We start from the raw sequence: 27175 nt of genomic DNA, 5'->3' as shown, positions 1-27175 counted from the left end.
GCCGCTGAGCCTGCGCGTCCGGAGCCTGTGCTCCGCAACGGGAGAGGCCACAACAGTGAGAGGCCCACGTACCGCAAAAAAAAAAAAAAAAAAAAAAAATAATAATAATGATTCTAATGGAGACAGTTCTAAGGGTGAAAAGGGATGCTATTCAGAATTGCACCAAGATAACATTAAATCATAACTTACTTGGGGAAAAAAAAACAGAGTACATGGTCACTCTCTCGGTAATGATTATTTTCTCTCTACTTCAACTACACACTCCAAAGACCGGAAACTGGAATGTATTATGATCCAATATAAAATAAATATATAGGTAAATAAATTAATAAATGATTTGAATATCTGACTACAGCCTCATATCTTCCTATTCTGCAAATTTTAGATCTACTTCAAGGCATCTTGGATAGCATATTGCCAGATTAAGATGTCCAAACTGATTACATCCATCTTTCATTTGGTTCAACATTGTAATCATAATTTGTACTTCCTTTATTTCTCTATTTCTTTCATTTATTAAGCCTATTTCGTTTTTACCTTATACTTTCTCCACTTGAGGATTCACTGTGAATCTCTTCAACCAATTCCTTGTCCATATCTTTACTTCCTTTTTCTTGTTTCCTTTCTGATATACCCACCTCTCAGAATTTCAACCCTTGATCAATCTACTTCTCATCTTCCTCTTTAGATTTGATTCTCTCTAACACCATCAGATTAAAGAATACTCAAATGTCTTACATCTTTTAAAAATGTCTTTTTTTTCCGAACCCTCTCCAGTGACTACCTTAACTTTCTCCTTTTTTTATAGCCACATTTTCTATTCTTACATATTTACTAAATACAATACACACTCCAGTAGATATACTTACATGGTATCGAAGTCATTTTATGATTAGCTGTTGACTACTTTTCTTTGCCACTCTTTGGAAACTGTGCAGTCTTCCAAGGCAGCAACTAGAGTGTATTCTTATTTATTTCCCCAACATCTATAAGAGTGCTTGGAACACAAGCCAGTAACTAATAAACATGGTTGAGGACATTAATACCTGATTTAATAAATATGTACTGAGGTGATGCAATATGCTTGTGGACATTCTTTCTCCATCACTTTTACATGTAGTATTATATTCCCCTTGTAATTGTCTTTCTTGTCTATTATCACTTATCTTTCGTTAAGCTTAATCCCAAAGTAGTTTAAGGTAAGTAAAATGACTCTAAAGAGTCCTTGTAATTTGACATACTTTGGGTGATAGTCTGCTCTCTATTCTTTAGATGCACTCTGTGGAAGACCTGTCAAATCCATCCTGTCCAAATGCTATTGGCTTTAATGCAGGCAGATTCTCCATCAGCATTATGACAATACTGTGAAGAATATAAGCAAAGCCCTGTGCCTGTCAATGTCTATATGCCCTAGAAGTAAGCTAAATGTTCTTAATTGCAAGTGTTCCACTTCTAGGACTAAAGAATAGAATCTAGACGTTAATTTTTCAATAATTACCAATATTATTCATTTTTCCTACAATTATGCTCCATTACCTATATTTAAAGCCAGATTACTGGTATAGCATCCAGTGTTCTTCAACGATCCAATCCGTCCCCTATTTGAACAAAGCAGATCAGCCAAACCAAACTGGTTCTTTGAGCTCCCTGAGTTCTTCCATGGCTGGCTAAGTTTGTACCTGCTATTTTTCCTCCCTGGAATATTACCACTTAGTCCCCTTGCACTTAGCTATTATTACTTGTCCTTCAATGCCCAGCTGAGATATTAAGTCTTCAGAGAAAACTTTGCTGCTATTTCCTAGTGGAGTTGAGTATCTTCAACTCTGAACTTCGTCAGCATCTTGATCTATAGCTACAACATCAACATCATAGAGGTATAATTATTAGCGCTCTTTTTTTCAAGTTTTCACAAGTCTGTGAGATCCTTGAGGGTAGATACTATTCTGTTCATTGTGCATAGAGCCACACAAATAGGAATCATAATAAGAGAAGAAACTCTCATCTCCACACCACAGCTTGGACACTGAAAACCAAAACTGTGCCTTACTAGCTATATCAACCTGACTCTGCTATTACACTGTCCTAAGTAGATGGCTTTATTTTTCTGAGAATCACATACCCAAGCAAATGGCTTAATTGTTCATTACAGGAACTTACTGTAATACTCAACAGATATTTTGCACCCTAAAAATTTTAAATAATTTGCCTCACAATGTTTGCCTTATTGGTTTTGCCAAGGAAAAATATGATCTTTTCCCAACCTTAATCAAGGCCCCATTTTGAAAGACTTGTCCCAAATCAAACTTCCACTTCTCAATAAATTCCTTTTCTTCCTTTCTTCCCATGAGACAATGCCAAAATTCTGCAGAGGTGGTGGTCTCTCTCTCTCTGGTGGTAATCAATAGACTCAGCTTTGTCCTATCAACAGATTGTTTTCTGATTATTTGAATTAAACTAAATAATACACTTGTTTCACAAAAATGTGGGTTAAATAAGATTTCAGCCTTTTTATAGTATTTCATGCTAAAAACTTAGGTGTTAAAACCTTTTATGCTTTTTTGAGGTATCTAAAATAGTCAAACTCACAGAATCAGAAATACAGTACAGTTGCCAGGGCCTGGGAGGTGAGGGAACTGGAAAAGTATTATTCAATGGGTGAAAATTTTCAGTTAAACTATACAAACAAGTTCTAGAGACATGCTGTACAACATTGTGCCTGTAATTAACACCACAGTATTGTGAGTTTCGAAGTTTGTTGACAGGGTAAACCTCATGTTAATTGTTTATATCAAACACACACACACACAAGGACACAGGGAAACTGGGAGGTGTTTGATATGCATATTACCTTAATTTTGGTGAGGGTAACACACCTGTTTGCATATACCTAAATTCATCAAATTGTACACATTAAATATGTGCAGTTCTTATATACATTATAAATTAATAAAGATGTTTTAAAAAAGAAAATCATTTTTGGTATTTCAGGGCCATAAAGTTGGATTATTCATAAGCAAAATTCAGTCAACAATCTTGAATACATAACCATTATTCAAAGGCAGGGGCTCAGATTTAGCTAAGAATTAATAGAAGGGAAAGAACATTTATTGGATACCTACTGTGTGTCTCTTGGCTTGATACTTTGCATGAGTGATCTCCTTTATTTTATTTTATTTTTTTTTTGCGGTACGCAGGACTCTCACTGCTGTGGCCTCTCCCATTGCGGAGCACAGGCTCCGGACGCGCAGGCTCAGCAGCCATGGCTCACGGGCCCAGCCGCTCCGCGGCACGTGGGATCTTCCTGGACCAGGGCACGAACCCAAGTCCCCTGCATCGGCAGACGGACTCCCAACCACTGCGCCACCAGGGAAGCCCGAGTGATCTCCTTTTGCTTAGATTTTAAAGATTTCTGCTTATTTAAATCAAACTTGTAAATCATTTTAGACTCTTTCCCAATACTACTTCCAATTGAGGTTAAATGGTTAATATGCATTTAAAATGTGATCAGGCCCAACAATGATTAATTATCTGGTTCAATGGTTCATCGTTTCACTCTCATTATACAGCCAAAAGCTTCATCAGAGAGCCAGGCTGCATCTGTCATAGGAAACAAACTATCATACATAGGTTATGTCCCTATCAGCCTTGTATATTTAAACCAGGTTGATTCATCCACATATCAACCACCTGGTATTAGAAATGATCCATCAAAGCACACCATTATTTGCCATATGAACTCTCTCACATACCTTCCCTTTATCTTTATTTGTGCAAGTCTGGATAAATCTTTCAATTATAATCAGCAAACAAAATATAAGATTAAATAAAAAGTCATTTCTTCTGAAAGAGGTATCTGGGAAATTTTATGGGAGATGTGGGATTTAAACTGGGCTATGAATAAATACGAAGTTGTCTAATTTCTACCTTCATGTGTCTTTGCTTGTATCTTGTCTCTCTATTTTTGTCTTTGTACTTATCAGCTCAAGCTTGAATTTGGACTGACAGCTTTCTCTATATAGACCATGTTAGCTACTCTAGCCCCAGTGGTTCAATTCCTAGTTCAAGGCTATCTGAACACTTTGGATTGCTTCTTAGCTAGAAAAAGGAATAGGAAATCACACCTTTATGTAAACTATGTAATTGAGCACATGTCATTCAATGCTACAGAAAGAAAGTGAAGGAAAGTTGCTTTTCCTCTTCTTTTCCATTCATAGTCCCCAAGACAAAGGAACTCTTCATTTAGGCCATCTACTGCTTAAGATAGACAGGATTGATGGTAAGTTAAAAATGATTTTACCTGTGTCTGACTTACTTCACTCAGTATGACAGTCTCTAGATCCATCCATTTTGCTGCAAATGGCATTATTTTGTTCTTTTTTATGGATGAGTAATATTCCATTGCATATATGTACCACATGTTCTTTATACATCATATGATATCACTTACATGTGGAATCTAAAAAGAAGGGTACAAATGAGCTTTTTTATAAAACAGAAGTAGAGTCATGGATGTAGAAAGCAAACTTATGGTTACCAGGGGATAAGGGGAGGAGGGACAAGTTGGGAGTTTGGGACTGACATATACACATAACTATATATAAAATAGATAACAAATAAGAACCTGCTGTATAGCACAGGGAACTCAATACTCTGTAATGACCTATATGGAAAAAGAATCTAAAAGAGTAGATTGTATGTATATGTATAAGTGATTCACTTTGCTGTACACCTGAAACTAACACAACATTGTAAACCAGCTACACCCCAATAAAAATTAAATAAATAAATAAACTATTCTGAATAATGAAAAAAATATGATTATACCTGGGCCATGTCTCAACTGCACAGCCCTCTGCCAAGACTTTTGACCAGGTACCGACATCAAGGTGGCACCACAGCATCAAACACAGAGACTACTCCTCACTGAATCCTTTTCCCAAGGTTGTTTACACTTCATGAGCAAAACTCTATGACACAGAGAAGTTGGGTGGATTCTTTCATTATTGTAGGCTTGAATATTTTATCTTGCTTAAGAAGTACAAATATGGGACTTCCCTGGCGGCGCAGTGGTTAAGAATCTGCCTGCCAGTGCAGGGGACACAGGTTCAATCCCTGGTCCAGGAAGATCCCACATGCCGTGGAGCAGCTAAGCCCGTGCGCCACAACTACTGAGCCCACACACGGCAACTACTGAAGCCCGTGTACTCTAGGGCCTGTGTACCACAACTAGAGAAAGCCTGCACACAGCAACAAAGACCCAATGCAGCCAAAAATAAATAATAATAATTTAAAAAGAAGTACGAATATAAGAAAATAGATTGATGGTTGCTTGAGGCAGGGAGTGAGGGGTAGGTAAAATAGGTGAAGGGACTCAGAAGATACAAAGTTTCAGTTATAAAATAAACAAGTCATGGGGATATAACATAAAGCATGATGACTATAGTTAATAATACTGTATTGCATACTAGAAAGTTGCTAAGAAAGTAAATCTTAAAAGTTCTCATCACAAGAAAAAAAATGTAACTATGGTTACAGATGATCTCTAGGCTTACTGTGGTGATCATTTCACAATATTGCAAATATTGTGATTCAATATTGCAAATATTGAATCATTAAGTTGTATGCCTGAAAGGTTAATTGACATACAGTCAATTATATTTCAATATAAAATACAAATGTAATAAGAAGACATATCAGCATAGTGTCCTCAGCCATAGCAAGCACTGAAAAACAATCTTTAATTTGCCTGTCCACAGCAGTGTATGTAGACCATTCAGTATGACTGTTGTTTTGTTTCCATCCTATGTTATTTACCAAAATCACCATATTTTGTTGCATTTCAGCCTCATTTTATAAATCAGGAATCTGAATTCTAGGATAATGGGTGACTTTTGCAAATTCAAACAGAAAACCATGAGAGGAATTTGATCCAAACTTATAGACCCAAGGGTATTTCTAGAACCCCGAAGGCATTATTAAAATATGGCATATTTGTGCTCAAAGAGCCACATCTGTATTCACTTCCTGTATTTCATTCAATATGCTTATGAATGTAATGCCCAAATTCTCAAATAAAAGCACTTATGAATTCATCTGAAATTGCTAAACATTTCACAAAGCAAAATCTGAAAAGCATTAATATGCTGAGTATGTTCATTCTTTGCCTTTAAGGGATCCAATCTGTATTTAAAGGCTGAATTATTTATTATAGTATGGAACCAGGAATTTTTTTTTTAAAAAAATCACTCCTGTAAACTGTTCTTATGTATTCAGAACTACAACAAGCCTTTTGCTATTAACCACTCCCTGATTGACAAAGGACTTAGATAGTCTTCAACTAACAAAAATTTCATTTAGACGAACATCAAAATTTGAGCAAACATTTTGAAAACACATGTATTTTTTGAGTAGTTTTCTACAAGATAACATAGGAAAATGACAAGTCTTTCACCTGTAAGAACACAATACTATTTCTCTTTCTGAACTGAATGGTGGTAAAAAGCCTAAGAAACAGGCACACCCCCCAAAAAGAGAATTTATGGTATCCACCTGCCCAGTCTCAGTATAAGTTAAGGGCTGGAACTGTGGTTTTTGAGGGGAGAAAAGTATAGGGAAAGAGTAAAAAGTTTGCCATCAGGATAGCCTGGCTTCCAATCACCCTGAGCATATCAAAGATTTATTTCTTGTCCACACAAAGTCCATTGTTATTCTCCATGCGGAAACTCATTGTTCCAGGCTGACTGGTCACATAATTTTACGGCGGTACCATGTGGAATGTGTTGTCTCCTAGGTCAATGTAGCAAAGAAAAGAACACTGAAGGGTCCCCCACCTACATTTAAGTGCATCAGTCCAGAACTGGCTCATGTCAGTCACTTCTGTTCCCAACACAGAAATAGTAACTTGACCTTGACTAACTGTGGAAGGAGTAGAAAACTGTAAAACCTCTCTATGTCTGGAAGGCGGGGAAAGCTGGTAAGGTCTCTCTAGCACTAGATATGTGACCAGGGACCTTTTATATAATCTCTCAGAGCTTCTGTTTTCGCATTTGTAAAATAGGGATTCCAGAAGTTATTCCATAAATTTGTTATGAGTTGGAATTGAATTAACATATGCAGATATCTGACCTGTGGTCTAGCACACAGTGCAAATTTAAGAAATAGTAACTTTCTTCTATTTTTTTGGCCCTCACTACCCTATCACAGTTTATTCATTTATATATTTCAAAATGATGCTCCCATTGTGACTGTTCCCATTATTTTCTCTCATTTTTCATCATTTTTATTTTAAAATTAAAAAAAATTTTTAAAGTGCTTTCAAATAGAGCAATGCCTTGTATTTTCCCAAGAAATATAAAAATAAAATTAATAAATTGTTTAATAAGACATTTTAAACTATTATTTCAGTGAGTCACAGATCTTATTTCTGGATGACAAATATAAATATTGTATTATCATAAAATTGTAGATTCACCTGGAGCCTCTGGTCTTTTTTTTTTTTGGTCCTGGAGAGTTGCCTTGGTAAAATATTGAGGGAAAAGGCAAGTGACATTCAACTTGTAATCATTCTACCTTCCTGAATACTAGTAAATCACTAAATAAAGTTTATTTCTCTCTAAACAAAGAGTTTGATTCTTCTTTTTCTTCTGATATTTAGTATATTCCATTCTCTGCTCCTTGGTGATGGAAGGCCCTTCTGAAGGATTCCCAAGACCATTCGTGAACTTAACAAGGACTAAAGATGAAGGTCTGTAACACCTATTAAGCCCTTATCATATGCCAAGTTATGCTTCTCATTTTACATAAGCAGTCTTATTAATCATCAAATGAAAAAGCTATTATTATCACCATTTTAAGGATGAGGAAAAGGAGATAAAAAGGACTTTAAGTGATGTGTTTATCTCATAAAGCTCATAAATGCAACTAGGAGATTTGACTTGAGGTAAAATTTAGGTTCATTCTGCCACACTAGAGTTCTCTTATGGACACTAGGTAATTTAACCAACATCACAAAATTAATATGGAACAATACAGAATAAAACTTTGAACTCTGTTAACCTGAAATCATGGCAAAGCAAACATTATACTGGACAAAGTTAAAATAGAGAAGGAAGACTTTATTCAAGGTTATCGCAATAGGATAAAGAGACAAGAATGCAGTCTGAACTCAACTCCACTGAAAGGAAAGGTAGGAGAGCTGGGACGAGAGGATCATAGGCCATTTGTGTTTGCAAATTGGCCTTACCCCAAGGAAAAGTAAACTTACAACTTGGAGCAAGGTACCCACCCTCTTACAGAAGTTAGCCTCCTACCTCCCACAGAGAATGGGAAACAGGGACACTTTCTTTCTTGATGATTACATTTCAAAGGAATTATCCTCATGTCCTAGAGAAAGCACTCTTGGGTCTTAAAATTGGCAAGAGACTTTAAAAAAAAATTGGATCTCAGGGGAGCAGAGAAATAACTTAGGGCATCTAAATTATGTGCCCAAAGAAAAGGGATGGGGATTCTGTGATTAGGCCATTCTGTAAGGGTCAGGATGAGAGAGAGATCAGGGGCTGAGGGGCAGGAAAGAAGACTGCCTAGGGTTTAGTTATGCTGAGGGAAATACCAAGGTCCTTTTGGTCACCACTATGCAAAGAATTCTAACAGAGCACTTAATTTGAAGTATAAAAGATGCAGAGTGAGAAAACAAAAATAAACCCTTTTGTTCAGAAGGAATATTTTCTCACTTGTATGCAGTATGTAACATCCGAAATCCTGGGTTTAGCAGCAGTGGCTGTTTCAGCCATGAGTGGGCAGCCTAGAGGGTGGAGTAGAGGTTGAATGTTCAGGCAAAGCTTTCCCTTAGAAGATGTTAGTGAAGTAAAGCCCCAGCTAATATGGGGGATGTTAGTTCATGTGGAGGAAGGGCTTATGGGACTGCAAAGAAGAAATGACAGAATTCAGATCTAAAGCCAAATCAAGCTATAGCAGTGTTACAACTACCACAAACTCAGTGGCACCAAAGCACAGCTATTTTATTTTGCTCGTGGATTTGGTAGGTCAAATATTCAGACAGGACACAGCAGGAATTACTTGTCTGTACTCCAGGAAATGTGAAGCCTGAGCTGGGAAGACAGTAGATTGGACTAAGGGACCCACTTCCAAGATGGCTCCTTCATTCACATGTCTGCTCCTTAATGAGCTAGCTACGAGGCTGCTCTCAGCTGGCACTGCCAGCCAGGATACCTACAGGTGGCCTCTTCAGTGTAGCAGCCTCTAAATAGTTGGACTTCTTACCTGGCACCTCAGTGTTCTTATGTGCTGCTCAGTGAACAAGGTGGAAGCTGCATATTCTTTTATGATCTAGCCTCTGAAGTCATACATAGTGACATTTCTGTGGTCCTCTATTGGTTGACTCAACGAGAAACTTACCCAGAATCAAGGTGGGGAGGGCGGGGGACATCCTTCCTCTCAAGGGAGGAATGTCCAAGATTTGGGAGCCACATTTAAAGCTAGCATAGTTTTTAAAAAGATGAAACTGAGGCAATTTTGGAACTGTAGAAATTCCAAACTGAAGACCAAAGTGTTGAAAGGGAGACCTCATTGAAAGGTTGTCGCATAGCACAGGGAGATCAGGTCGGTGCTTTGTGACTGCCTGGAGGGGTGGGATAGGGAGGGTGGGAGGGAGGGAGACGCAAGAGGGAAGAGATATGGGAACATATGTATATGTATAACTGATTCACTTTGTTATAAAGCAGAAACTAACACACCTTTGTAAAGCAATTATACTACAATAAAGATGTAAAATAATAATAATTATGCCAAGTGAAAGAAGCCAGAGCCTCTACTTAAAAAAAAAAAAAAAAAAAGACTACATGAAAGATTGTGGTATATTGTGTCATAAAGCAGAGTCCAAAGATCTTGAGACCATGATAAGTTGATCATGAACCCACCTGGTGTTTCCCTGTTTCTTTGGTGTGGATGAACACCTTTGAAGATTTCAAAACTTATTCTCTAGGTTTTGGATCTCACCTTCTTAAATAGTGGTGATACTGGTGATATCCTGTAAAAAAGTTTTGGGAACAAGGGTTTCAATCTTGGCCTTGGGCACGATATTTTACCTTCCTGAGACTTTCTGTATTTTTTTAAAAGAGTATATTAAAATCTCTCTAAATGTGCTGCTATAAGTTTAAGATAATCTCGTTATATAAGACTTAACACCATGCGGGATGCATAATATACCTAAAACAAATGTGTATTCTTTTGTCGAATATGTATCTAGACTTTTTTGTTTGTGGCAGCTGACCCAATGAATGTTGGGTTGGATATAATAGAGGATAATGTCTTCTGAAGAGGATGGATGGTGCAACTGTCCTGGGAAGGAATGGGGGAAAGAGAGGACATTATTTAATGGTTTCCAATTCTGATGGTGAATTAGAATTTCCTGGAAAACTTGTAAAAGAAATACATATTCCTAAGCTTCACTCTAGACTTACTGAATCAGAATTTGGTCATATGATGCTCAGAATGCTGTAGTTTTCAATTAGGCCTTCAGTTAATTCTAATATAGCCAGGCTGAGTGGCAGCAGTCTGAGAGGCATCACCAAATATATTACATTATGCTGTAAAAACTCACCTGGGCTGTAGCCATAGATGCATTTTTTCCCCCAGAAATGGTAATTGTGATCAATCACTAAACAAAGTGTTAGATGACATCTGTCAACTCAGGATACATGAATGGTAAAAGTAATTATCACCTTTCTGAATTTGTTTTTAGCAGCAAGAAAATTAATTTAAAACAACTTCTTTCTTTATGTTGATCAACATCCTGGCAATCTGCCTGCCTAAAATCAAGGTTACAAATATGTAAATAGAGAAATTTAAAAGTTATTCTGTGGCATTTTAGAGGTTTAATAATGTAAAATATGTTCATTAAAATAATTCAAATGTGCTCTTAATATATACTGCTGACTTAGAGGTTGCCATTGATTTTTTCTGAATGTGTGCAGATACCCGGTCAGTTATTATTATTTACTACATTGGCATTTGTCTAAGGTGCTTGAATCATACAACATATATCTAATTTGGGGAGAAGGGGGAATCCTCAGCAAAAGTTTTCTTCTTTCCAATTCTACCTGCCAAAATTAAACATTATCCTCCATTTCTACAAACCCAACAGAACAGATAAATTAGAAAGAGGGAGAGACTACCAGATGTCTGAAGATGTGATGAAAGGCTGTTTATAGCTTTTCTCATAAATATTAAAGACCTCCTTCAGCTACTTCTACTCTCAAGTCTAAATGACTCTAGCAGATTCTGAAAGGTTTATCTGCATCGGAGTTACCACCTATAGTTTGATTTCAACAGGATATTAGTGAGCTACCACCTGAGGGGGTTTCTAGGAACCAAAGATGGGTGAAACCCCTGCCTCATGTCACACCAAGCTTGCTGTGCTTCTTTCCAGAGGAGGAACTGTGGTCCCTTACTGTGAAATACTCTGGGAAGTGGGTCTTAAAATTTTAGAGTCTAACAATTTATTATCTATTTAATAACAGAGTGAAAACAGCACTATTCTCTCCATCCCAACCTACCCATTCTTCCTCCAACTAGGCTTTAAATACTCGATTCTTCAGTACAAGACAATACAGGTTTTTTTGAACACTGTCAAAGGCATGTTTTTCTCTCAACCATGATGATACAGAAAGCGAACCGATCAACCTCATGAAAACGAAATCCAGATTACAAGCATGTGCTAGCTATTTGTTCACAGAAAAGTCTTTGAAGCATTTTCTGTGTATCAGGATGTGTTTTGTCATATCAATATACAGAAATCTGCTGAGAATGGGGATTATTGTTAATACATTGAGAAGGGAGATAATTGAATAAGATTTTCCCATAAATCTAAAAAAGCAAAAAAATTAGCCAATCCTTTATGCAAATATGTACACATACAGAAAAAAAAAAATTTTCTCAGGCTTTCACAGGGCCATAGAGTCCATTTTTTAAAATAAAAGTGTCCAGAACCACTCGGCCTCATATTCAGAAAAAAACTTAAAGTAGAAGAAAATTTTCTGAATTCCTAATTCAGAGGACTTACCACACTTTTGAAAATGGTAGTCTAGAATTATTGGACCACAACATATTAGACAGAGAAACCTATAATCACACATCAAGTGAAATAAAATAGATTACATAAAGCATCTCTTACCATGCTTTAATGGGAAAATATATTTAGCTGATCACTATTACTCCATTAATCCACTCATTCATTTATGTAAATGGATATATACACACAACAGCAGAATTTGTTTAGCGATGTAATCAATCTTGAAATCACACTCCCTACCTTCTTTTACAGAAAAACAAATAAAACAAAAGTCATCCTGCTTTTGGAATGTCCCTCAGTCTGTCCTGTACCCTTGACAGTGCTATTATCTAATGCTTTTCCATGTTTAGCACCCATTATTATCAAATGATATGTTACAAGAAATTCTAATGTATACAGCAGAACCAGAGAATATTTTGTTGGTATAAATTATTTCATGTTTAATTCAGTTTCGGTTTCCAATTTATTTCTCAATTTTGTTTTTCATGGCACAGTGTTGAGAAATTCTTGATTTACACAGATAAATAATTGCAGATGATTTTAAAACAATTCTATGTACTATCAAGCTTCCAATTAAATTGTTCTGGAAGCTTGACAAAATAGCAGTGATTTTTTTCAAAATTAAATCACTATCTTACCAGTATTTAACTAGTACTTTCTCTTTAATTGAATCTGAAAATGTTCCTTTGCCAACAGAGACGTTCATTGTTTGAGAAGAGCTTTATTTTTTATTTTTTTGCGGTACGCGGGCCTCTCACTGCTGTGGCCCCTCCCGCCGCAGAGCACAGGCTCTGGACGCGCAGGCTCAGCGGCCATGGTTCACGGGCCCAGCCGCTCCGCGGCATGTGGGATCTTCCCGGACCGGGGCACGAACCAGCGTCCCTTGCATCGGCAAGCAGACTCTCAACCACTGCGCCACCAGGGAAGCCCCGAGAAGAGTTTTTTTTAAATGTTTCTTGTAACTTTGAAATCTTTCAAAAAATCATCAAATTAGATGTGGCTTCACCTATTAAATAATCATTCAATATTTCAAAATAGTCACATTTATTTTTCCTTGAGTGATGAAATCAGATGTTAAGTTTCAGTTTTAATGCTGACAATTTAATGCTGACAATTAGCTACATTTAAAAGTAGGTGACTCTGTGAATGTGAGTTGGATTTATTTAGATTATTAATATTAGGAGCAAAATATGCAAGCTCCATAAACAATGTATAGAGTTGAACTGCTAATGTTTAAAATGCCATTTGAAATTCTCATATCATAAACTTTCATAGAAACATACAACAGATTCCAGTGAAAAAAAAGGACTCCAACTAGGATTACAAGTAACTCTAAACAAAATAATATTAAAATCCTCTGCCCCAAAACTTAAATAAAAATACACTTAGTGATGATATTTTATGACAATATTTTCCAGCAACTTTCTTAACTGGTGTTATTTTTCTATGAAACATATAATGATAGCTTACACATAATAAAAGTTTCATAGTTTTTCTCTCATGCTGTTCAGATTCTCAATACAAATATCATCACAGTTTTGACACCTCACTTGACAGAATATTTTTTAAATGCCAGACACTTAAGAAGGTTGTTTCTTTTTTTTTCATACTCACTTTTCATTAATCTTCTTTTAAAATAAACACCTGAAAAATGAAGAGAACAGCTATATTGGAAACCTCTTCCACCTGCTGTGTGAAGATTTCAAATATTCTTAGCCTTTAAATTAATGTCTCAAGTGTTTTGGATTCATATTTTTGAGTTATTTTCTATACTCTTTTTAGGATATTGTACTAATTGTATTTTCACAGATTTTTTTGTTCTTTTAACATGTTTATTACAATGTCAATAACACTGCCTTGATAAATGATTCTCTGAGACTTAGGAGCTTCTTCTTAAGTGTCAGGTGACACCTTGCCTTTAACAATATTGTATGTGCATTTTTACAGTCAGATTTTAATTCTGTTTGCCTAAAATATTTGATAATATTGAGTTAATGCTGAAAGAAGCTGAGAGTCTTCTTTCAAAACACATTTAGTTGTGTTTTGAATGATTTGGAATTTAACCACTATTTGTTAAAATTTTATTACAGAAAAACATTAAAGATCCAAGTAAATTCTATTATCATAAAAAGTAAATCCCAATGCAAAAGTAATCTGTGATATCTAGAAATCAGATATTCTAGAGTTCAAGTGATTATGTGTAAGTTTTAATACATTGTTTTACTTCATTTACTTTTATCAATGTGGTTGATATTAAGAAATTGGTTGGTACTAATATTTGATATTTAACTTTGAGTCTGATCAAATCTCATAATTAAATGGTCTTTGAAATTTTTTTCTATTTTCAATCATACAACTATTTCTAATTTTAAGAGTAATTATTCTATTGCACCAAAAATGAGCATATGTTTTGTATGTGGGTCTGGATATTTATGTGTGCATAAAACAAGAAACAGTACAAAGTTATAAGTGCTGTCTTGTTACATGCTGTTGCCACAAAAGAACTGCATCTTACCTGTTATTGATCTTATAAAACGGACTGGTTTTCCATGCTAAGAACTTATTCCAGCAAAAACAACTGAGTATTTCCTGATACATCTTAAACATGAAGACATTAAGATTTGAATGAAAATCTGAAGAATGGATACAATTTGTAAATCAGAGAGAATCAGGATAGGTTCTTCACGTAAGGAAAATAATTCACTAAATTGTTTAAAGGTAGAACTGAGTATATTGTGTTGGGTCAGAGGAGTCTGGGGGTGAGGGTGTGGTGAAGGAGACCAGTTTGTCTATAATGAAAACTTTAGGGGATTAATAAATGCTAATGGTGGAGGTATAAAGTGGAGCAATATTCCTGAGAACTCTGACTGCCTGCCTGTAGTTCTTAATTTTCAGTTACAATACTGGCAGTTGAGAACCCTTAAAAGATTTGTGGTGCAGAATTAAATTAAATTAAATTAAATTAAATTAAATTGTTAAATTAAGTATAAATTAATTCCCTCAAAATATTTAGTCTAGTTTAGAGAATGTGATAAATTATTTTTTAAATTTTTAATTGAAATATAGTTGTTTTGTAACATTGTATTAATTTCTGCTGAATGTATATACATGTATATACATTCTTTTCCATTATGGTTTATCATAGAATATTGAATATATTTCCCTATGCTATACAATTGGACCTTGTGGTTTAGCCATTCTATATGCAACAGTTTGTGTCTGCTAACCCCAAATTCCCACTCCGTCCCTCTTCCACTCCCCAAGAAAGTGATAAATGTCAGACAGCAGTGTGGATTCAGGAAAAGGGACCAAGCCAGAGGTGAGATGACAATGCCTTGGTGAGGGTGTTGGCACAGAGACAAGGAAAGAAGCAAAGAGCAAATCAGAGATGCTGTCCTAGATGTACCATTTTTTTTCATGTCATCCTATTTTCACATGACTTTTGAATGTCCTTCAGACTTGAGAGCGTTATCTTTTGTGTGAATAACAACAACAACAAAATACTACACAATTAGGCAATGTGGTCCACGCACTTATTTCATCAACTTGGGCAAATCAACTGTGCTAATGATGCTTATATTAACAGACACTAGGAAATGGTTGCCTCCTATGTCCAGATCTCAGTTCACACTTCTACATGACGGGTTCAAAACCTACCTTCTTCCTTCTGCACCTGAAAGGAATTCCATTAAAGCTTTGGGTCAGAAGGAAAAGATGAGCTATCAACATACCACAGTTTTTGACAGCTTTTCCATTTGTATATGCCTTTCAATCAATTTTAAATCAGAGAGACAATAAAGCAAACCTCTTTCAGCTTTCAATTTGCCTCTGCAGTGGTGGGTGCCCTGTCTGATGTTTACAGTTCAGTCTCATAATAATAGATGATTTTAGCACCTTGCTTCTCTCTATACATTTTTCTAACACCTTTAGCAATTTCATTAGAGTTGTTTTTTAAGATGACAATTAGAAGAAATGAAAGGCTCAAGAAGCCATCTGAAGCACAACAAAAAGGAAATGTAATCTAACTTTGGAAAAACTGATTTTTTAAAATTCTGCTTCTTTCTGACCATTTCATTTATTTTCTATTCAAAAAATTCCAGGTAAACTTTACAGGGCCTTTAACATTTTCTGCAACCACTCTACAGAGGAGACATTCTCCAGCACATTTCCTGTGAGTAATCTTTCCCCCCTCACCCTATACTTACCATTCAAAAAATAACACTCCACCAAATAACTCTACCTTATTTGTTTGCCTCATATGACTTTTACTTGGATTTATCTACTTCATCATCCTAGTTCCACTGTCATTCTATAAAACTGATTAAAAGTGTATCTAAGCTCTATTGCCATTTAAAAGAAAATTAGGTTGGCATAACAAGGATCTTATTATAAAGAAATTTTGTCAGTAAAATATTTTGTTTAAAGCAGTCTCTTTCAACACCCCATGAAACATAATAAGATGTAGCAGGTTTGAATTTTTTCTTCAAGTGAAGAATACTTTCTTATGGTAAAAATATATGCTAAAAATAACATACATTTAATTGGCTTGAAAACCTGATTGGCTTATTGTCTCTCAAAATTCTCCCTTGTATGAATGTAGGTGGCATCATGGTGACCAGATATGGAAGGAAGCAGGTGATTATCAATCAGTAGGTAATAATATCACATTTTAATACATAAATCACAACCATATGTTGGGAAAATTATAATGGCAAGCAAACATTTTTTTTTCATCTAATTAGAACTTTGTAGAAATCAGACCACACTTAAGAATCCGTGTGCCATTCTGGGTGCTGATTTTAACGAGTCATTTTCTAATTACAAGTGATGGAACACCTACTGAATATAGTTTAGGAAAAAAATTCATTGGCTCTTAAAAAGGTGAGCCCCAGGGCTCAACTTGATCGCCAAGTTCTAGGTCAACAATGTCACAGGGCATCTTTCTCTCCAGACCTCAACTATACTAATTTCTACTGATCCTCATTCTCTACATTTTCTCCTCCTGTGGCAGCAATAGCAGACCATTCGAGCAGTAACTCACATCCTTTTAGCTCATCAATTCCTTCAGAAAATGGATTTCTCTATCTGAAAGTTTATATAATTATCACTGGGAAACCTGACTGGCTCTGCTTGAATGGATTACCATAGACATAGAAAGGGATCCTCTTTGGGTCAGCTTGAGCCTGCATGATTGACAGCTCCATGATGTCTTTCTAGAGCACTTCTCTCTCCAGAGCCTGAAGAAGATGAGAAAAACATTAGGGTCGAAAAAACCAGAGCTTCCACCATCTGCAGAACTTTTATAAACAAACAGTACTCATATGGGTGTGCATTTCTGGTAAAGTAGCAGGAATAGTATGGCCACATACATAAATAACCCAGGGAAGAAAAAAATTGGGAATTATATGATAGCTTTCTTCATGTATGTAATCATTTAATAAATATTTATAAGCTATTATATAGCAGATTCTAGGCTAAGTACAAAGAATATAATGCCACAAATAGGGGAAAAAAATAGTCATTGTCCTTTTGAAGGACCAAAAGGAGAGAACATTACAATTGTTCTGCAGAGTTTATATGGTAGAATTAGAAAGCAGTGGGTGTGAGATATAGGAAGATAGACTTTCATTTATTCTTGGGAAATGTGTTTCAACAGTAACAGATGTTCTCCCCAGACATAGAATATATGGCATTTTTCTGGTCCTCCAAAAGCTATGACTTCTCTCTGATTCCATTCTGTGACTTCTCCCTGAAGTTCAGTATGTATCACCAACACTCCTAGATGAACACTTTTTTTTTCTAGTAATCTGATTCTATCTCCAAGTTTAAAACTTATCTAAATGTTGACTTGAATTCCAATTCCATTTTTCCTAATTATCTATGAAAATCTTCATTCAGATACTATTACATAAAAGCCAATGTGTTCAGAATTAAACAGTGTTTTCCTCCCTGTTTCTTCCTCCTAAAATCCTTCTTCCATCAATGGCATCATATTCACCCTAATTCAGATTTCTCACTTTCATCTTCATATCTTTCCTTTTCCTGAATTTGTTATTATTACTCAATAAATCAAGAACCACTGATATTTTTAGTCATGATTTATACATTCATGAAAACCAGAATCAAATGACTACCTTCCTTTTCATGTACCAGATTCTAATATTAAAGATATTATTTTAGCTTAAGTGACAGATTTTTATAATTACAAATTATAATTGTTTAAAACAAGGGCTTATTTGTCTAATAGTGTAGCCTATGGAAGTAGGCTTTGAATAAACATCAATGAATGCTTTGATTCTAAAATTATAAAAATTAATAACATTCATAAACAGCCATTCCTGGATCTTACAGTTATCTCTTTAACATATTATAGATAAATTGAAGATAACTGGTCAAATCTCTAGACCAAATCATGGTGGAATTTAATACCATATCAGCTGGCTTCTTTTGATATGCAGTCTTCCTGAAAATTCTCATCTTCACCAATGTGTCTTGGCATATGTTTTAGAATTTTTGTGCTGATGTTCATGAATTCTTACCACAACTTAAACAAGGATGTGCATTTATATCATGATTTGTTCTACATGCAAAGATTGTTTCCTTTGAAGTGTTTTGTTTCCAGTAACTTCAACAATGATCTTCATTCTCTCAGACATTCAGTTGTTCATTATGCTAACTCTAAATTTTCATTGTTATTAAAATAGTTCTGATTTACTACAACAAGTTTCTGCTCAGCATTCCTTTTCTTTACTTATTATGAGATAGGCATTATATACAAGCAAATTATAAATAACTTATTCATCTCTATATTAAAACATATATAATATTTCTTCCTGAAATCTAATTTAAATCTAGAGTTCTCTCAACAGCGGTACCTCTTAGAATTGCCTAGTAATCCTTTTAATATCAATATAGTATAAAGAGAAATGATGGTGGAGCTGATGACGAGGACCATAATAGCTCATCCTCACTGAGGGTTTCATATGTGCCAGGCTCTATGCTTTTCATGAATTAAATAATTTAATCCTTACCATGACACTAAAAGATAGATCATTATCTCATTATTCAGATGAGAAAACTGATGGAGGAAAGGTATTAACTAACTTATTCAATATCACAAGACTAAAAATTGGGAGTGGGATTTGAACCCAGGCAATCCACCTCCAGACTCAATCCAGGCTCCATCATTGAGTGGTCACATACCAAGAACTTAGCATACATTATCTCAAGCATTCAGGAGTTTTACAAAGTATAAGTAGCATTCTTAGGAGAAAAATCACATTTCCTTGGTAGAACAGAAATTGTGAGGAGGACATGGGGTTCAAATTCAGTTATGTCTGAATCTAATGTCTTGGGTCTTGATCACTATGTTATATTTCAAGTGAATGCAGTAATAGCATTTTGGGCAACTTGGAAAAATGCAAAAATTGTGATTAATGAAGGATAAAATATAACTTGAAGACAGTTAATGCATAATAGTATGCAAATTGTTAAATTACTTTCTCTATAATGTTCTCCCCAAACAGAAATGCAAATATTGTCCTCATTAATATTATCTTAGTCTAAGACAGTTTTAGTTTACTAAATCTATTATTTATTTTTTTTCCTTACTGTTAAATGCCTCTATCATTAGTGCTGTGGGAAAGAAAAGGCCTCCAAATCATGGCAAATGCTATGGTAATGAGAATTTTGTAGAGTGGGCTGAAGGGGCAAAATTCCCATTTTTTTCTCCATATACTTTTACTAAGGGCTACTTTTCTATGTCTATAATTGTTATAAAATACATTTTGTGTTAAGAAATACAAAACAGCGTAGAGTGTTTGGGGTTATCAGAGGCAAGCTATTACATATAGAATGCATAAGCAACAAGGTCCTCCTGTATAGCACAGGGAACTATATTCAATATCCTGTGATAAACCATCATGGAAAAGAATATGAAAAAGAATGTATATATATATATATATATATGACTGAATCATTTTGCTATACAGCAGAAATTAGCACAACATTTTAAATCAACTATACTTCGATTTAAAAATTTTTTAATTAAAAAAAATTTTATAGGGACTAATCCCATTGCTACTCTGTGCCTAAATAATACCTTTTAACAATGCATGACGATAAGTTAGAACACATAATGGCCTCCCCAAGATATCAAGTTCTAATCCCTCTAATTTGTAAATGTTATCTTATTTGGATAAAGGATCTTTGCAAACGTGAGTTAAGGATATTGAGAAGAAGAAACTACCCTGGATTACTTGGCAGAAAGTAATGTGAAGATGCAGGCAGATACTGTAGTAATGTGAGCTCAAGCCAAGGAAGGCTAGAAACTATTAAAAACTAGAAAAGGCAGAAACAGAATTTCTCTTAGAGACTCTGTAGAGATTGTGGTCTTACCTTGATTTTGGACTTCTAGCCTCTAGAACTGTGAAAGAATAAATTTATGTTATTTTAAGCCACCAAATTTATGGTAGTTGTTACAGCAGTCTCAGGAAATAAATACAGTGCTTAAATATCACTTAAATGGTCAAAAGGAATAGTAGAAAGAAAAGAGAGCAGATGGCAGCAAAGATATTTAGTAAAATAGATGTTCAGATTGGATTCTCTGTGTATCTATTTTGACTTGGAACCCAAAACAACAGGTGAAAACTCCCTACATATTCTAATGTGAAATGCTTGTCATCTCAGCAGCTCTTGCAAAGAGATGGTCAAAAACCAAGAGATAGAGAAAATGGTTTCTGATAATAGTTTGATATAGAATCAGCCCAACCTTTCATTAAGGACATAGTAGGAGAACTATGACATATAAATTTACAGCATAGAAGCAGGTATGAATGGTCAGTGGGGGGACAAAATAAAGGATTGCCTTTTTCTGATAATACCCAGCATATCCCACTTGTTTGACATAATTGTTGAAATGATGGTATGTGAGGAAGATTAACCCACCATTTGGCTATCAATGTTCTATGTTATGACTATACCAATTGAAGTGAATATTCCAAGAAAAGAGGTACTTATACTGCACTGAAGTTTTATATGCAGCCTTCCGGATATCCTGTCATCTGCTGATGTAAACAAGAGCTGTCCAGATTTATTCTGCAGTAGAGAGCACTGGATTTAAGAATCCAAACTAAATTTCTTTTACCCTTTCTTTCTACTTCTTATTCTGGAGGCTCATAGTAAGGAGTCACTGTAAAGTATTCACTATAAATTGTGTCTATCAATCTATGTCTGTCCATCTATTATCTATCTATCTATCATCTACCTATCTATCTATCATTTATCTATCTACTACTATCATTTGTCTACCCCTATCTGTATCTTTCTCTCTTCCCTTTTCTCTCCTCCAACCACTTTCCTTTTGACTATGTATAGAGAAGTTTGTAAATGGACAAGATGGCTTTAATGTTCTCTCAGCTTGACTAAATTTTAGACAGGCTTCTTCCTAACTCTGGCTCCTGATCTCCCTTTTCCTAGACTGTTTTATTTGTAATTGTAAGACTGTTCTCTATTACTCTGAGATGCAAATTTTTTTAAAGCCTCGTTTTTACAACCCAGGAATGTCTTTCTCTAGGACCTGGGGGTCATCCATTTGAAATGTAATCATCTAGGCAGATAAAGCCTCTATCTCCTATCCTCTGTGGGTAGGTAAGCAGGAGCCTACTTGGGTAGATGCCTCACTCCAAGTAGTAAAACTACCTCCTGCCGTGAAGATAGGAGAAAGTTGATTTTTCCTATGGATAAAGCCAATTAGCAAATATGGATGTGTCTAAGAACTTCCAACCCTACCTTCATAAAAATGCGCCTGCCCTTTGTTTCAGAGGAGTTTAATTCAGGCTGAATTCTGAACTCATCCCTCTCCTCTATTGCAAGAGCCTTGAATAAAGTCTTTCTTGCCTGTTTAATATTGTCTGGAGCAACTTCTTTTGTTTTGACACAATACAGAAAGAAGCCAAGTAGTTACCTAAGTAGGTATTTTTTGTTTTTGGTAAGTGCAGTCTATTTTGTAACTATGAGGGAAGAAAGTAGAAGCTGAAGGCATGGGTAATAATTTAAAAATTTTCTGAGCCTAAGTAACAACATATTTTCTTGAAAACCCCACTTAAGGTTCTGCTCATATATCGGCTTTTAAAAGACAGTTTATTTATTTATTTTTTTTGGTGAAAGCAGAAATTTTGTTCATTTAGTAGTTTACTTATTTTAAAAAAGGTCAAGACTCAGAGTGACCATCTTGAAATTTTGGTTAACAATGTAATATAACCATACTTTTTGCTCCCCAGTGAAGACCAATTTAGTAATGTTATAAAACAACTGGGAATGACTTCATCATCTTTCAAGATGGGAAAGAATGACAAATATATGGATCAATAATTCACATCACAGACGGTAGGAATTTTCCAGGCTTTGTGAAGGCACCGTGTATATCCTTTGACCTCTGCCCTGTTTTAGCCTCATTCTTTAAAATAAAAGTTCATTTAAAAAATATTATGAATTAAGAGAACTCTAGTCATGGAAAGGACGTTAGAGATAACGTAGTCTCAATACTTTCCTGGGTAAGAAAGTTGAGCTTCATAATGTATAAGTGACTTGACACAGATCACGTTACTAATGGAGTCATGTAGTCTTTGGACTGGATTCCGTTATATTTCACTTCAGCCTCTGCAGAATGCAGAGTCCACTGCATTTTGAATTTTAATCTCCTTTGTATATCAGTTTACTAATTCGTTATTTCACTATTTTTAGTCTTATTTTGGGTTGTGTTTAATATATTTACATTGTTTTGATATTTATGTAGCTACAGTCGAAGGCAGCATTTGTGAATCAGACCATTTTCACACTGTCCTACACTATTGAAGAGTACAGTGTTTGTGATTAAACAGCTGCCTTGTTTCAGCCCAGAGGCAGCTAAACTTCTGTGATGACTAAGATGATCCCTGTTTATGTGACTTGTAATCAATTTGTAATTTTGGTTGAGTGCAATGAGACATTTGCATGAAAGCCCCAGATAGGGCACTGCTGTGCCCGGAGGCTGGGATTTGCAGGCAGTCCTCTGAAAGCGTCTTGCCTGCAGGAAATACAAATGAGGGTATTTTCCTCAACAGCAGAAATTAAACTGCAGGAAATCTTGTTTACGCAGTTATATTTTAAGACAACAGCACTCAAAATGTCATTCATGATTAATCATTATTATTATGATTGTCATCTTCAATCTATGGTTCTCTTTCCACTACCCTGAAAAATAAACCTAAAAAAAAGACAGGACACATGTTTATAATTCGGAAAAAGTGTGATTAATGTCCTCAGGTCTGCAAGTGGAATAAGACCAAATGGTAAAACTTTTCTTCATATTTGATAAATTATAGCTCTGTATATAGTAACATGATATTCTTAAGCCTCAGTTTTCTCATCTGTAAAATGGAGATAATAAAAAAAAGTCTCATCTAAATCACTGGATTTGTGACCAGCATGTAATATAGTATAGCTGAAAAAATATAAGCTATGAAAATAATATTCGTAGTATTATGAATATGTCTCTGAAATGGCTAAATTATGACAGTTCTAGAAATGGAAAATACAATTAATCATCCTTTAAGCAAGAAAGTATTGACATCGGCATTAAAGTGCATATATTATAATGATTATTCAGGTTTGAAAATACTGGATTCTTTTTATTGTATTTGGATCGTTAGATCTACTTTATACAGGTTGAGTAACCCTTTAGATTTGTTGCTAGACTGCACTGTTTGGTCTGCTAAGCCCTAATAATTTCTCTTTATATATTAATGTCTCTGTGTGTGGGGGGAGAGTGTGTGTGTGTGTGTGTGTGTGTATGTGTGTGTGTGTTAAAATGGTGGTTTTAAATTTATTTAAAAGGTTCTCAGATTTGGAAATACTCAGCAGTTTATTTGGTTTACCTTTTCAATTAATGTAGGAAATCCCAGCACTTACTTATAACATTTATTGATCATTTACTATGTTTCATGTTACATTATATTCTGACTTCTACTTAAATTTTTTCAGGAACCAAATATTATTATTTCCATAGTAGTACTATTCATTTGCAATTCAGAGAAAGCGTTTATTTCTGAAACCCAATACATATCCTAACACATGTTTTATAATGGTTGGATGAATCCACTGTGGATTCAATAACAATTTAAACAAAATAAAAGAAAGAAGGAAAGAAAGATTTATTTGGATTTAAATGAGAGTATTATGTCTGGACTGATCCTGCAAATCTGAATGAGTCAGAGCTAGAAAACCATAATTAACATATTTTCCCTTGTTAGACCAAAAGAAAAGTAAAACAAAATTTAATTTTTTATAACAAAGGGGACTTTTCCAGGCAGTTATGCATTCCCTAATACTCTGAATGCTACATCCCAGTACCTGTGCCACCGTACGATGACTGTTTCCTGTGTCATTGTACTATGACTTTCCAAAGGCCTTAATTGGTTCATAACTTGTGTGACAGCTAGGAAGTTTCACAGAACCAGGGAGCCTGGCAGCCCAGGGTGTCACTTATGCCCCACATTGTGGTGATTGTTCAGGAAAGAATTAAAAGAGCCAAAAGGAAATCAACTAATTTTCAATTCCTACCTTATCTGTATTGAAAAATGAAATGCTTTTTTTCCCCACACCAGAGAAGCCATATTATGGTCTTAAAGTTCAGGATTCTATAGTCAGTCTATGAGTGGATGTAATGAGATTCTAAGTTGTGAAAGATGCAGGATATGAGCTCCTTTGATCCCATTAGAATTTGAAAGGTTTAGCTTTCCAGCTCAGACCTAAGAGAGCCAGGGTTTCTTTCCCTTGCTCGGCTGAGAACTTGACTGACACTGGCAAATTTCTTCCTGTAGCTATCAGTTGGGCTTTCTTAGACTTTCCTTTGTCTTAACCTTTCTTAGCCTTATCCACTAGACATTCACATATTTTATGAGGGCAGAGTCATATGGACCTTGCTTATCATTATATCCTTGGGCTCTAACATAGTGCTGAGCACTGAAGATATGTACATTTGAATAAATGAACAGATTAACTTAATATCCAGTACAATCAATTGGATGTTAATAGGAGGGAGGAAAGAAGGACACTCAACATTTAGGTCAAATTGAACTGAAAGATTTGAAGCATATGAGAGGGAAAAGGCCTTAGCTATGTGAATATGGAAGTCTTAGATTGGAAGACCTAATAATCTGTGCTCCAAAACAGAAGGCTTCTGAGAATGAAAGAGGTTGCTTTCTGGGTCAGACACTGCAACAGGAGTCATAAAGCATGACAGTTTGGGGTAAACCAAGAATTATGGGTACTCTAGATATAGAAGAACTCATTTGTGTCCAAAAGAGTGGGTAGAGTCCTTAAATTTTTATTGAGTATCGATTCTATACAAGGCTCTGTTCAGTATTGTTACATAGAATTTGTTAAATTCTAATAAAATCAAAAGGGCTTAACCAAGATCTTTTCTCATTGACAAACTATGAATCACAAACTGTTCAATAAAAGCTTACCTTCTGCAAAGAAAAACCATCAACTAGGCGATAAGTGAGAGGATTAATTTCAGACATACTCATAGGTCTGATGCATAGTCCCCAGACTCATAGGTCAATATGATCATTCCAGGAAGCATTACAACATAATTTGGGGCTCAAACTTTCAAACTAAAGTAAACATAATCATCATAACCTTAAAATTTTGACACCAACTATGTTCATCCTTTAATTTTTTATCCTCTGGAAATAAATTCAAAATGAATCTCAAGAATAATTTATTTTTTTATTGATATAAAAAATATATACATCTGCAAACTATTCTATAGCTTGCAGTAGGAATTTTCTCATTGTTGAAATTTATGCTGTTTATTTTCTTGATAATATAATAGAAAATGGATCTACGTATACAGTTCTTACTGAGGCCTTAATACTTAGGGGAAAAAAAGCCACTGAAAATATTTAAAGCATTTTTAAAAATATTGAATGGACAACTAAAGTTACGCATGTGTGGCATCTACAAATGTACCTCTAGTACCACTTTGTTGGGTCCTTGAGGGGAAGGATGATATAAGATTCACCATTTCATGCTCTAGCTTTTCTTCAGTTTGAATTAGTGTTTTTTTCCCAGAGCATAAGGTGATTGTTTCTCTTGGTGTTTCATTGACAGTACTGGTTGATGTCTGTTTTCCTAGTTTAATTTTCAACAGTGTCACTTTTTAGAAGATAAATTAAATGATACCCCCTACCAGAGCCTGTCAACTAGTGGACAGACAATAAATGACTGTGGCATGAATTAATAACTACATGTCACATAGAAACTCTGTTCTATGTCAATAGTCTTCAAATAGTATTCTTTTATCAGTAAAGTTAGAAAAAGTCCACACTTTGGGGATAGTGCTAATAATCTACAAGACATAGTCCTCCAAATAACTCATTCCATACATGATGGAAGGTGGGTTTCTATTAAATTAGGATGCCTCCCAAATCAGTAAGAAGTATCCCTCATATTAATTCAATGAGAATTATAAAAATGCTATATCAATTTGTGCTAGTTTGGTCAAATTAAGAAGTGAGTTCCCAAACTGATGAGTAAGAAGGCAGTGGTGATGATTGTTGTGGGTATTAGAAAAAGAAAAGTTGAAGAGGATGAATTTGTTTGATTGACATCTAGGTTGCCTTGGACTTTCTAATCATAAGAAGAAAAATATTTTCATCAACTTGACACATTTATGTCATTAGGAGATTTAGATGCTGAGATTGATAACAAAAATCTCTTCTGATCTTCCAGTTCCCCTTACCCAGATACTCTATCTACCTTTTGACTTTCATTTTGAATCTCTCATTGCCTTCTCTTCTCAAGAAAGGTGGCACTGGCCAGCAAGCAGATATGGCATCTTGGTTCAATTGGCTGATTTCCAAGTCAGAATGAATCAATGGCCATTCTAGTAGAAAACTTTCTTTTGAGAGATTAGTGCAAATCATTACGCCAGACCTTAATGCTGCCCAAATTAAATAGAGACCCTGAAGCTAGATCCTAGAAAATTAGATCATAGATCATTTTAAATGAATCAAAATGTAGAATCTTGGAACTTTAAGT

This window comes from Monodon monoceros, unplaced genomic scaffold, assembly GCF_005190385.1.
Source record: "Monodon monoceros isolate NGI ecotype Baffin Bay Population unplaced genomic scaffold, NGI_Narwhal_1 Super_Scaffold_7, whole genome shotgun sequence".
NCBI lineage: Eukaryota > Metazoa > Chordata > Mammalia > Artiodactyla > Monodontidae > Monodon > Monodon monoceros.
This window is presented reverse-complemented; position numbering follows the sequence as displayed.